Genomic DNA, 12,614 nt, shown 5'->3' with positions numbered 1-12,614 from the left:
TCTGGTGTTTTTTCTTTTGAAAAACAACTGGATTCTCTGATATGATCTGGAATCAGAGCCCAAAAAACCTCTTCATGATGTGGTTCATTCTCTGGATATGTATTAGTGGAAGAAATATAAATGATATTTTCAGTTTGTTTCATGCACGTGAACACAACTCCCTAGTTAGCTTCAGAGGTGTACCACACAATCACCAAATTATCCGCCTGGGAGCCCACAAAAGTCAGCACATTGCTCTATGGCTACCATATACAGTATAAGCAATTCAAAAAAATATATGAAATGGCCTTTTGTGAGGATGATTTCATAACTCTACTATTAGTGGAGCAACAGTTAGCATGTGGAGTTGTCCTATGCCAGCCACACATGTACCTATTCACAGTTGCCACTACCATCTTCACTTAAGACAGGATACTAATAACTGTAATAATTGCAGATGTCTTTCTTCTGGATCCATAATGTGATAAATCACCATAGACCAGGCCAGGCACAAAGACCAGGCCTCAAAGTCAAATGTTTCCAAAGTGTATTCCTGCCCTGCAGCTCAAAAGATCATATGCTGTTCCTCAGATCTGCCACATGACTTTTAAATTGACAGTACCTCCTTGACTTTCTTTTAACATAGCTCTCAGTATAGAGTGAATTCTATTAGTCCACATACATTTCTTTTATGGAAATTGGCAACGGTGCCATGTGAGATTAGTTCCATTGTTCATTTATAATACATTAAAACCTTTTCAGCTCTATTGACGTTGGAGAGCAGTGAATCAAAGGTACCACAGAGCCATAAATAAGGCTGCCAGAACCATTTCATTCGAACTGCCTTTTTTCATTTCCTTTATAACCATGTAAATAATTAGTTGAGGATTAAAGTTTTCATGCTTAATCTCAGTCCAAAAAATTATTTTTTTCCTTAAAAGTTAGTAAATTAATTCCAGATGCCTATTGCTTTGCGTTTCTGCTGTAGCTGACTCAAATAGGAAAATGTTTTGTGGCTTTAGTTCTATCTGCAGTTAGAAAGCATTTCACTCACCCATTTGTGGTCTGATTATTGAATTCTTAGGGAAGACGTACAAGGCCAGCTGATGGAATCATTGTGGTTTTGTCTGCTTTTGCTTTGTTCTGGTCCACCATAAAAATATAAAAGAGTTTAATTTCGGATCCTTCCTTCCCCCAACTTCCCACCTTGTTTTCTTATACTGAGACGATCTCATGACACCTGGAGGGGCTCACGGAGACAACTCAAAAACAGGAAAACTGAAATATTTTGACAGCAAAGATAGCATTGGTTCAGGACAAGGCTTATCTTTTTTCATTTTTTTCTTTTGTTTAGTAACTTGCTTTTTTGCATTACAAAGAAGCTTTGTAATTTGATCTAATGTTTGTTCCTTTAGGTTTAAAGAAAACAATAATTTCCATTCAGATGCACTTTTCTAGACATGCTAATCAAGTGGTTAAATCAATTTTTTAAATCCACAATTCCAGGATGACATCAGCAGGCATTGTTGGTCCCAGCATTGGAATGTGAGGTAGGAAGATATCTCCATTGTACAATAGGACCCAGATGTTTTTATGGGCAGCTGGATCAATTCAAGAGCATATTCATCACAAATTTATCAAGCCCTCCATAGGAATCAATAATGTTTATTCACATAATCAATTATTTAATTTAATTTAATTCAGTCAGATTTTATCCTGTCCTGGTAATTGTCCCGTCCTCTTCTATGGCTGCAAGTTCACAACAAGGCTGAAGACTCACAGAAAAAAAAATTGGTGCAGGGGGAAAAATAAGGAGATGAGTCAGAGCCAGGCCTGGGTCAGTGCTCAGAAATTCAAATGAGCATCATTGGTTAAAGGAGCAGACAAAGGGAGTCATCAGCAAACAGGTCATGGCCAGATAATTATAGAAATGTATTTCTGGTTCATAATGCAAGCAACTGGAGCAGGTAATCATGCTAAGCAAAGCTGATTCTAATAACTTGATATTGGGTGAAGGCCAGACTCTACTGAGTCAAAGCCTGCTGGACTCTTGAATTTATTGGCATCTACTGACTCTGCCTCTCCTGATGGCTTGGAGCAGGGGTGGTCAATGGACAAGGTAGGGGGCATTTCCCCTCTGTGCTGTTTTAGTGAGCCACATCGTTGCATTTCAGCACATCAGAAATGACATTGTTGGCTGCCAATTTGGTCAATTTTACTATGGGGGGGAGTGAGGACTGTGGGGTCTCAATGGTGTGGGAGGCACATAGCTGCACTTGCTCCTGGTTTAGGGTGCTTTTGGCTGGGTGTGGGCAATCTTTTTTTAAAAAAATCTGAAAACCAACACAAGTTAAAAAAAAGTTGGGGTGGGGGCTTTGGAAGGATTTCAGAGGCCCCACTTTGGGATTCCAATGGTCACATATATCTGACAAGCTACAATTTGCCCACTTCTGCCTGAAGGGCATCTCAGCCACAGCATCTGTATCAATCTTCTTTCTCCTGAGCCGGGCAAAGTTCTTTTGTGAAGGACCATGTCTTGGCTGTGGTCTCAGAAGAGAAGTGCAACTTTCTTATTCCTCCTGTGGGGGCCTGTCATATTTGTGGAGTGCTCCTTCAGATAGCATTCAATGACAGCATAGATAGCGACAAATATGTTTGCTGAGCTATCATTTGGCACATTGATGGTGCAGTGAAGATAGCATGTTCTCCACTGTTTAATGGCCACAATGATACAAAATATGATGGTACTTCTGTATGTGGGGTCCAAGCCACTAAGTGTGCCCATGTGAAAATACAACAGAGCCAAGTGACTGTGAACAAAGGAAGAAATTTATAAATCATAGCTTTCCTAGCAGTCATGCATCATCATCATCATCATCATCATCATCATCATCATCATCATCATCATCAATATTATTATTCTGGCTAAGTTGTCTAAATGTTAACTTGTTACATTGTGTGCTTGTTACTTTTGGTTCCTTTTTTAGGAAGAAAAATTGTTAGGATTGATAATATATTGCATCAACATGACTTAGAGGACAGATTTCCTGTCCAAAGCTCAGGTTCCTCCTGGCTGTACCTTAGGAATCATGGACAACTGTTGTGGGTCTAAGGGGCAGTTTTCTGTCCTGGGACTCCTTAAAGAGCTTCGCAAAAATGTCCCCCAAACATCCAAGAATAAAACTAGAGTTTCCTAGAAGTTCATTTTGAGAAACAGATTTTTTTTAAAAAAAACTCAGTCTAAGGGAATGGATAATATGACCTACTGGAAATAAGAAAAAAATGTTGGGGGTGAGGGTGGGGGCTTTGGAAGGATTTCAGAGGGATGCTGCTCATTGAGGCTTCCAAGGCTGCATCTTCACTGCAGAATTAATGCACTTTGACACCACTATAACTGCCATGTCTCAATGCTATGGAATTCTGGAATTTTTAATTGTGTGGGACATTTACCTTTCTCTGTTAGAAAGCTCCGGTATGCCAGGATTGCATAGGATGGAGCCATGACAGTTAAAGTGGTGTCAAATTTAGCAGTGTGGCAGCAACCCAGGAGGAGGAGTAATTCACCATGTTTTTTGATGAAAAAAGTAGTTGACAAACCCATGGATTATATAAACCACTGCAGCAGCCACATGAGGCCTTAGATTGCACACCCTTCTTCTAAACATGATAGCTACCATTGTACAAAAGTTTGTTAAACTAATTATTCAGATTTACAAGGCTGTCTTTTATCAAACAGCATAGCAACATGTGCCTATGCAAAAGCACTGCCAGTTTGTTCCTTGGCTCCCACCCCTCTGCCTTCTGATTACCTGAACATTTGTGAAGTCTGTCATGTTCTTAATATGAAGAAATCTGTGTGGGTTCAGAAACTGGTAGCTCAACATAAAGTATGAGCCTCCAGTGCTGAAGAATGGAAGTGAATCCATGGAGCTATTCTTTGAGTTTGAAATTGTCTTGGTTCAGCACATCCAAGATGCTGAAATATTTGTCGTGCTATTCTCTAAATAGGACTCCTCACAAAGTATTAAAAACAGTTCTTCAAAAAACAAACAAACCTTCCAATGGAAGCTTTCAGCCATCAACAAGACAGAGCGAAGGAGGTCCTCTCCATCCAGAAAAGCAATCATATTCTCTGTGGGTCAGTCGGCATATTTTGTTTGCAAACCTCCAACTGGGGGAAAACACTGTCACTTTAGATAACTATTTTTCAAGCTAAAATATGTGGTGGGCTGGGAAGAACTGAGTGTCTGTGAATTCCAAATTTCCACCTACTGTTCACAAATTAAATACAAATGTGAGCAGCAGGAGGTTGACTTTTAGAACAGACAAGTGTTGCCACACATTTAAAAGATGGATCCTCTTCAATATTTTCTTGGCTTTCTCTGCCTTCTGCATAAAATAGAGGCTGATAGGTCCTGGATTGTTCTAATCCTCAAGTCTCTTTCATGCCAGGTCACAGTGACAGCTGTGCACAATATCTATTAAAACCATCCCAGAATTCATAAGTTAGAGGAGTACTGTTGAGTAATTTACTCCTTGAGGGAAGGCAAAACAGGCACAATCTTCCCTCAGGCTGCTAGAGTAAGTGAAGGGGGCTTCATGTAACCACACACCACTGGGTGAAATTCAGAATATGTTAGTCTTTATTCCCTGTGAGATTTAATTGCAACTGATTTATATTGACATACACAACTCTGGACAAGATGAACAACTGTGTCTCTTCACATGTTTTGGGGCTTTGTTATTGTATGCCATCAAGTCATTTTCAATTTATGGTGACCTTATGAAAGAGAAACATCCAAGAAGCTGCCCTGCTGAGATCCTGCAAACTCAGGGCCATGGCTTCCTTGACTGAGTTTAACCACTTCTAATGTGGTACTCCTTTTTTTTCCCTACTGACTTCCACTTTAATGAGCATTATCTTTTCCATTGAGTAAAGTTGCCTCGTGATATGTACACAGTACAATAGCCTCTGTTCAGACATTTTGATTTCTAGTGAGAATTGATTTGTTCTAGAAGCCATTTATTTGTTTCACATCCATACCCAGTAATGAGAAATGGGCTATTCCAACTATGTCATTCTATGTCTTTACATGAGTATCTTATTCCATTCCTTCATATCTGTCCTTCTAAATTTTAATATTCTGATTTTATGGCTACAATCTCCATTTTGATTTATGAGTGAGCCAATGTATACAGTCAGTCCTCTGTATCCACTCATTCTGCATCCACAGATTCCACCATCCATGTCTTGAAGATATTTTTTTTAAAAAGCAAACCTTTATTTTGCCATGTTATATAAGGGAAACAATTTTACTAAGCCATTGTATATAATGCAACTTGAGCATCCATGGATTTTGGTATCCACAGGGGGTTGTCATCCCAAAATCTTAATTTACCGATATTTCTTCCACTGAGTGTTATCTCACTTTCTGTCATATGTGCTACATATAAATTAAAGAGACAGGTGAAAAATGCACCCCTATCTTGCATACTTGCAGTAGATAAATTGGTGGCCAAAAAGAGAGAAAAAACACCGGATCCACCATTGTTTTATGTGCAAGAGATATCACAGCAATCTAACAACAGTTATACCTATATACACAACTACAGCCAGCATTAAAAAAATATTTACCGACAAAGGTCATAAAAGAGGTTTATTTTAAAAAGAACACTTTAAAACAATTTCAGTGTTTTAAGCAACCTTCACTTTATGGCACAATCTCATGTGTGATTCTTCAGATTATATTGTACTGTATTCACCTTAAGTAAGTGTGCATAGGTTTGCAATTTGAATATACTGAAACCTAAATTAATTTATAGGTACAGTGGTTTAAGTATTGGACTATGACTCTGGAGACCAGGGTTTGAATCCCTGCTCAGTTACAGAAAGCCACTAGGTGGCCTTGGGCAAGTCACACCCTCTCAGCCTCAGAGGAAGGCAAAGGCAAACCCCTTCTGGGCAAATCTTGCCAAAGGAACCCTGCAATAGGGTCACCTTAAGTCAAAAATGACAACAACGAGCATACAGAAAAGTTATAAAATGTCACCTTTTTAGAAACATTTCAAGAAAGATCTATATCTTAATCATATTTCATACAGTGAAGATAGCTGTTACAATAGCCAGGTGTCTCAGAACCACTTGGGGCTTTGTATGTGCCTAAAAACCACTTGAGGGTTGATTTATATGTAGCCTTTATACACCTCTCCATAATGTTTGTATATCTCTTATTTTATGCACCAGTCCAGTGTGGAGAGCTTGCTCGCCAGTAGTGGTGGCCCCAAGAAAGTGTAATACTCATGTGATATACCTTTTTACTGTGATTAAGGCAATCCATGCAGCAAAAGATTTACATTACAATTATTATGGTCCTGCTGGAAGCAGTTGCTCAATGTAGCCTCCATGTGGAGGCTCTAATGTTTAATTCAGCTGTAATGTTTAATTTAATGTTTAATTCCTTTGCTTTTCAGTAGGGGTTTCCCATTTGTTTTATGAAAAACCATTTTAGCCTGGATTTTAAAAAGAATGGTAATATTAAATTACATGCATTTATTAGATCTTCAGCAGCATGAAATATGATCTTAAAATTCTGCCTAAAGAACTATTCTTTATTTTAGGATTTTCTGTTTTGTGTTACAAATGTGGTATAGCCAAACACTGAAAGTAATGTGTTATACGTAACACATTTGCCTGTAACATGTTAATTTTGGAAGGAACAAGGACATGGTAATGTTCATTTCACAAATAACATAACAACCGGTAATGTGTGTGTGTGCGTGTGTGTGTTGGAACAAGTACTGCTTACTTATTACTTTGGGGGGCATTGGGGGCATTCTGAGATTTCCCCCAAATATGTTTGGCCATTTTCTTATTTCATATGGATTTTTTAAAAAGGGGAAAAATAACATAAAAGTAATAAGTAGCATAAAAATCAATTAGAAAAAAACTGAGTAATCTGTGTAAAGACCACTTGTCTTTCCTTACAAAAATGATCTTTCCTTACAAAAACTAGCTTTTCAGACTCTAGTATAGTCATTTGTTTAACTGACATCCATTTTGTAATAGAGAATACTGGGGAAGAGGTGATAGAGACAGTGGGATCCATCTACATGATAGAATTAATGCAATTTGACGCCATGTTAACTGCCATGGTTCCATCCCACAGAATCTTAGAATTTGTCCTTTTGTAAAGCCCCAGCGCTCTTTGGCAGAAAAGGCTAAAGATTCCATAGGACAGAGCTACAACACTTAAAGTGATGTCAAACTGCATTCATTTCTGGTGGCTTCCATATGAGTGTAGCAGTGAATTCACACCAGGTTCTATTTCAGGTTTTAAAGAAACTACCCACAGTGCTGAGTCCTTTTTCGCAAATAGCTTGAGCACTTTCGATAGCTCTTTCAAAGTCAGAGAGTGGGGTGGTGAATCCATCTATTAATCAAAAATGGATGAGATTCCTGACCCACCTGATCTGGAAACTATAAGTTGCCACTGGACAAATGACCCTTCAACTCTGAGGGCAAACTCATAAACACAAATTTAGTGAAGCTCCACTGGTACCACAGCCATATGGTGATAAAGCTATTCTTCATCATAGAACCACAGAATGAATACTCTTGTGGATTTATTTTCATTGTTAACAGCTCCTGCTAAATGCTGATCTGGAGTTAGAATAAACTCATTTTATTTCTTTTTAACACTTTGATTTGAGGTCAACAGAATCCTTCCTTTAAAATAGAAGAAAGTTGGCTTGTGGTTACTTTCTTTCATCATTGATGCAGGAGCGGCGAGTGAGGAAATAATCATCAACTGAAGAAATTTTTGCCAGATGCCTGGAGTCCGTCAAGCTGCTTGCTCTATTATAATGTATATTAAACCTCAGGCTATGAGTTCCTATTATGCTGGAAGGAAAAAGAGAATGACTATGGGCAAAACCATAAATATTATTCATACTCTCAGTAGCCTGACAGATCATGTTTGAAATACTGACCCTGGTCAAATCATTGTGTTTGAATAGCAACAAACGAATACGAGGAACTGTTCTCTTTCATTTATGCACTGCGCCAGCTATTGTTTCCCTCATGTGTTGAAGTAAGCATTGACTATTCTCCAATTTCAGTTCTGAGGTCAAAAATAATCATTTTGATGGAGTAGTTGAAAAATCAATGCACATAGCATATGAAAAGGGTTTCTGAACATTCCCCACTTCCGTATCTTATTTGGTGCCATTGTTTTCCCTGGTGGCTTGCTCCCATGCTAATGTTTTCCCATGTTGTGATTTCAGTACTTTATTGGGGTTGCTTCTTTCAGCCACATGGGTGATCCTAGCTAATCAGTAAGTAAAGAACAAGATAATATCTAAGGACCAACTTTTCTCAGCCATCAAATACTGTGTGTGTGTGTGTGTGTGTGTGTGTGTAAGATCAGCACACTGGAACTAACAAGAGATGCATAAAGAGCTGCTTATAATTAGTTCATTTTTCATTACAACAAAGGCAAAAGTCAAAGTCAGTGTTTAAATTTACTGAGGTCATTTGACATATTCAGATCAACTTGGAATTCATTTGAATAATGGATGTATCTGCCATGCAGACCTAAAGAAACTGGACACCACTTTAACTGCCATGAATCTGTCCTATAGAATTGTGGGATTTGTAGTGAAGCTCCACAGCTCTCTGATAGATCAGGTGAATATGTCACCAAACTACAAATCCCAATATTCCACAGGATGTAGTCATGACAATCAAAGTGGTGTCATACTGATTTATTTCTGCAGTGTGAAAGAGTTGTAAGTAATGTAATTAGGGGCTTTTGGAGTGTATGTGCAATTTTAGTTACTTTGGCTTTACTAAATGGCAGTACATACTGTAGATAGGATATTGTTTAACTATAGGCTTGAGCAGTACTTCATGCTACTGTATTCACGTTTTAAAAAGTAGCTAAAAGTAGTTATTCCAATTACATTTGAGAACCAGCAAAGAGTTCCTTTTAAGATATTGTAGCTACCTAACTAGGGTAATTAAACAATAGCTAATTAGTTTTCTAAAATATAATTTTAGACTCTGGCTCAGGTCCAGTGTAATACTGGAAGGCTAAAAAACGCAGCTGGCATAGTTGTGCTGGACACAACTGTCGCAGAAGCAATAGTGCTAGATACAGCATGCAAGAACAAGTCAAAAAGTGAGCTGGATTGCATCTTCACCAAATTCTAGAAATTTGCTACTGCTAGCTCATGGTTGAGCAACTGCCATGACAGGAGATTGAACTTGATGATCCTTGTGGTTTCTTCCAACTCTATGATTGTATTAACCGTTTTCCAAGTTGCCCAAATATTCAAGGGCCAGTTTTATTTGTGTGTGTGTGTGTGTGTGTCCCCATTTTGGAAGTATTTAAGGGTCTTTTAAAAAGTTAACAAACTAGTTGTATTTTTCTAAAATAAATTTAAAGATTTATCTACAATTAATTTAAAAAGTAAGCATTCATCACATTTTAATCTCATTGAAATTCCTTCCACTCATTAGGAATGAATAAAATTCCCCACTGATGCTTGATTAAATATATATTAATACACATTTGTACATAAACAAAGCTTAAATACACTTCAACCCACTTTCATTAATATAATAGTGACTTTGCTATTGACTAACACTATTGAACAAGGAGAAACTAAATTGTCTTTCATATCCACTATGGCATTGATTATGCTCTATTTAGTTACTTTCCTCATTGATCCTGTCACATGTGGTGGGTTGAGACTAGATCACAGTGGCAAGCTGTGATATCACTTTTTTTAAATCATTCTATAAAGCAATGGGGGGAGGTTGTAACAAATGCAGGAGCGGCTTATATAATAAATAAAATAATAAAACTTTATATACCGCTTTTCCAACAAGATCAAAGCGGTTTACAAGATCAGTCAAAAGGCATATATGACATTATAGCCACATGTAGCCCATGGCGTGAAATTTGTCCAGCCATGTGCTCATGCAAGAGACTTTGGGCACAACACACTTGAGAAATAAAACAGTTTGACACAACTTTAATGCCACAACACAATGCCACGGAATTCTGGGATTTGTTGTTTTGTGAGATATTTAGCCTTCCCTGTCAGAGAGCTCTGCTGCTGCAACAAATTAAAGATTCCAGGATTCCTGGGATTCCATAGCATTGAGCCATGGAAGTTAAAATAGTGTCAAACTGCTTTATTTCTGCAGAATGGCAGCAGGCTTTGTGCTAGTTCAATGATGCTGTTGGGTCCAGGCCTCTATTAGGATCTTAGTCCCCAGTTTTAGATAGTGCCTGATCATTTTGCTGAATGTTTCATGTGATGACTGCACTGCCACAGAGCTGGATCCAAATCATAATCTGAAACTACTTCTGTAAACTGATTGGCCATGACACTTTAGGATCACTATGCAAACGGTTCAGTTTTCTGAATGCCCAGCTTCTACAGAACCAAGTTAAATTATGGGAATGGGACTTAGGGGTAAAACCAAGCACAACCCCCAAACTGCTTTCTCCTCTTGGGCCCCATCCTATGCAAAGTGTTTAAGCAATGAATGAATTGGAGCTTTCTTCTTCCCTTGTCACCACTTTCCTCTTTTTTTTTCTTGTCACCTCCATATCTGTTTGCTTCTATTACTTCGGCCTCTGGCTCTGCCATTGGTGTAGCTAAACTGCCTCATTCAATGGGATTTTGGCCAGCACTAGAGATGAAAGGTATGCGAAAGTGCTCATGACAACTGCAAATACAGTCACCCCTACATTTTCACAGACTTGGAGTCTGCATCCCTTGCCTACTCACGGACGGCAAATGGAAGGGACCAAATGGGGTGCGTGTCACCATTCACACTAATGCAGCTTGAATATTGGTGATTTTCCATTTTCACGGGGTTGGTGGTGGTGTTTCAGAACGGATCCCCTGCAAAAATAGAGGGGCGACTGTATAATGCACAACTGAATTACTGCTCTGTTTATTGATATGCCAAAGCAGGTGTACTTTTTTTCCAAGCCACATTCTTAAAATTTCAAATTGCGTCATACACACACAAAAATTTTGGAAGAGCCAGAACATTGCACCCAAATGGCCAATTCTACCCACAAGCCTCTGGGGTGCTACCCACCATTTCATCACATTTTCAGCTATTTTGCTCTTTCTTTACCTTTTTAAAGGGCTTAACTTTACCACAGAAAAATGCAGGTCAAAATTGAAGGTGAGACAGAAGCCAAAAATACCTGAAAATGTGGCAAGATGTCCAATAGCACACACACAACATGGGAATGGTATCTGCCGTTGGAGGACAAAAAATATTTTTCAGCCACTAATATTGGAGGTTACTGGGATGACAATGGAGGGGTGTCCCTTCAGGTTATGGAAGTAAGGTGACCTCCAACCCCTAAAAGTTTTCCCATCCTAGTACAGGGGATAAAAGGAACTGGTTGTGAATAAAGAGTAAAACCTTTGTTAACACAGCAATAAGAGGGGCCTGCTTGTATTCAAATATTCATGGTTTATGAACTGTTTTTTTCCTAGTGACCATGATGCTCTGAAACACCTAGAAGTCTACAGTCTTCTTTTCCCACCTTCCTCTTTTTTATTGTACAGAAGCAGGCTCTTGGTCTTTGATAAATTGCCATTCTTCACTTAAGATAGTCTTTAGCTATCCCCCTGGAAGCTGTGATGTTATTTTGTGTATTAAGTATGGGCCTGGGGATCTATTATTTGGCTTTTCCATCCACTGAAGAATGAACTGACTTATATTTTAGATGCCAAAGTAAATGGATAGCATCACTTGAAGGATGTGCATTCAACATGACATAGTAAGTGCCTGGTACATAAATATCCTAAGCAAGAAGCTGGCCTGTCATTCGTTGTCATTCTAGGTAGTTCTCTGGTATAAAATTGGTTCTTAAATATTTGCTTAATACTCATCTTACAGGTGGCTGATGGGCCATGAAAAAACAAATGGAAAAGGGGAGCGTTCTACCCACAGAATTTGTTGTTGCTGTTCTTGCATATTGTTCAATAACGTGTGGAGAAAATTGATGGCTTTCTCTTGACAGGAATAGGCTAATTTTTGAGTTACAAAGTATATGTTATCCCACTTAGCACCACAACTGATGTAAACTGTCCTCTTGCCAAGAAAAGGGGAAGGGGGCGCTACATCTTCATTGCTGGTAATCATCAGTATGTTTTTGCTTAACTCCACAGAACAACAAAACACCTAAGTGCAAAAATGCTTCATCTTGACAACTAACATAAATAATAATGAAGGGATTCGTCCTCAGACTAATATGATGGTCTGTTCATATTGTGGTCTAACCTAATCTCAAAGATGGGGGACAATCAATATTCTGAGGATTCATATTAGATGTCATTACATCCTTATAGAAAGTATGAATGTGAAAGTGATCAGTGGAAGTTATTTTGTCAAAAATTTGTAATCTTTGTAAGACACCCTGATTGCATTTTGTAGAGGGGTGGGATATAATTTATTATTAGTAGTAGTAGTAGTAGTAGAAGTAGTAGTATATCTTAGGGCCAAAGCTGAGGACATGATCTACATTGGAACACTAATATGGGGGACAGGGGATTAATCCTTCTCCCACCCCCACAAAATGGTTTTATCCTGGCAT

The sequence above is a fragment of the Sceloporus undulatus genome, chromosome 2, assembly GCF_019175285.1.
Source record: "Sceloporus undulatus isolate JIND9_A2432 ecotype Alabama chromosome 2, SceUnd_v1.1, whole genome shotgun sequence".
NCBI lineage: Eukaryota > Metazoa > Chordata > Lepidosauria > Squamata > Phrynosomatidae > Sceloporus > Sceloporus undulatus.
Note: the sequence above shows the minus strand (reverse complement) of the source record.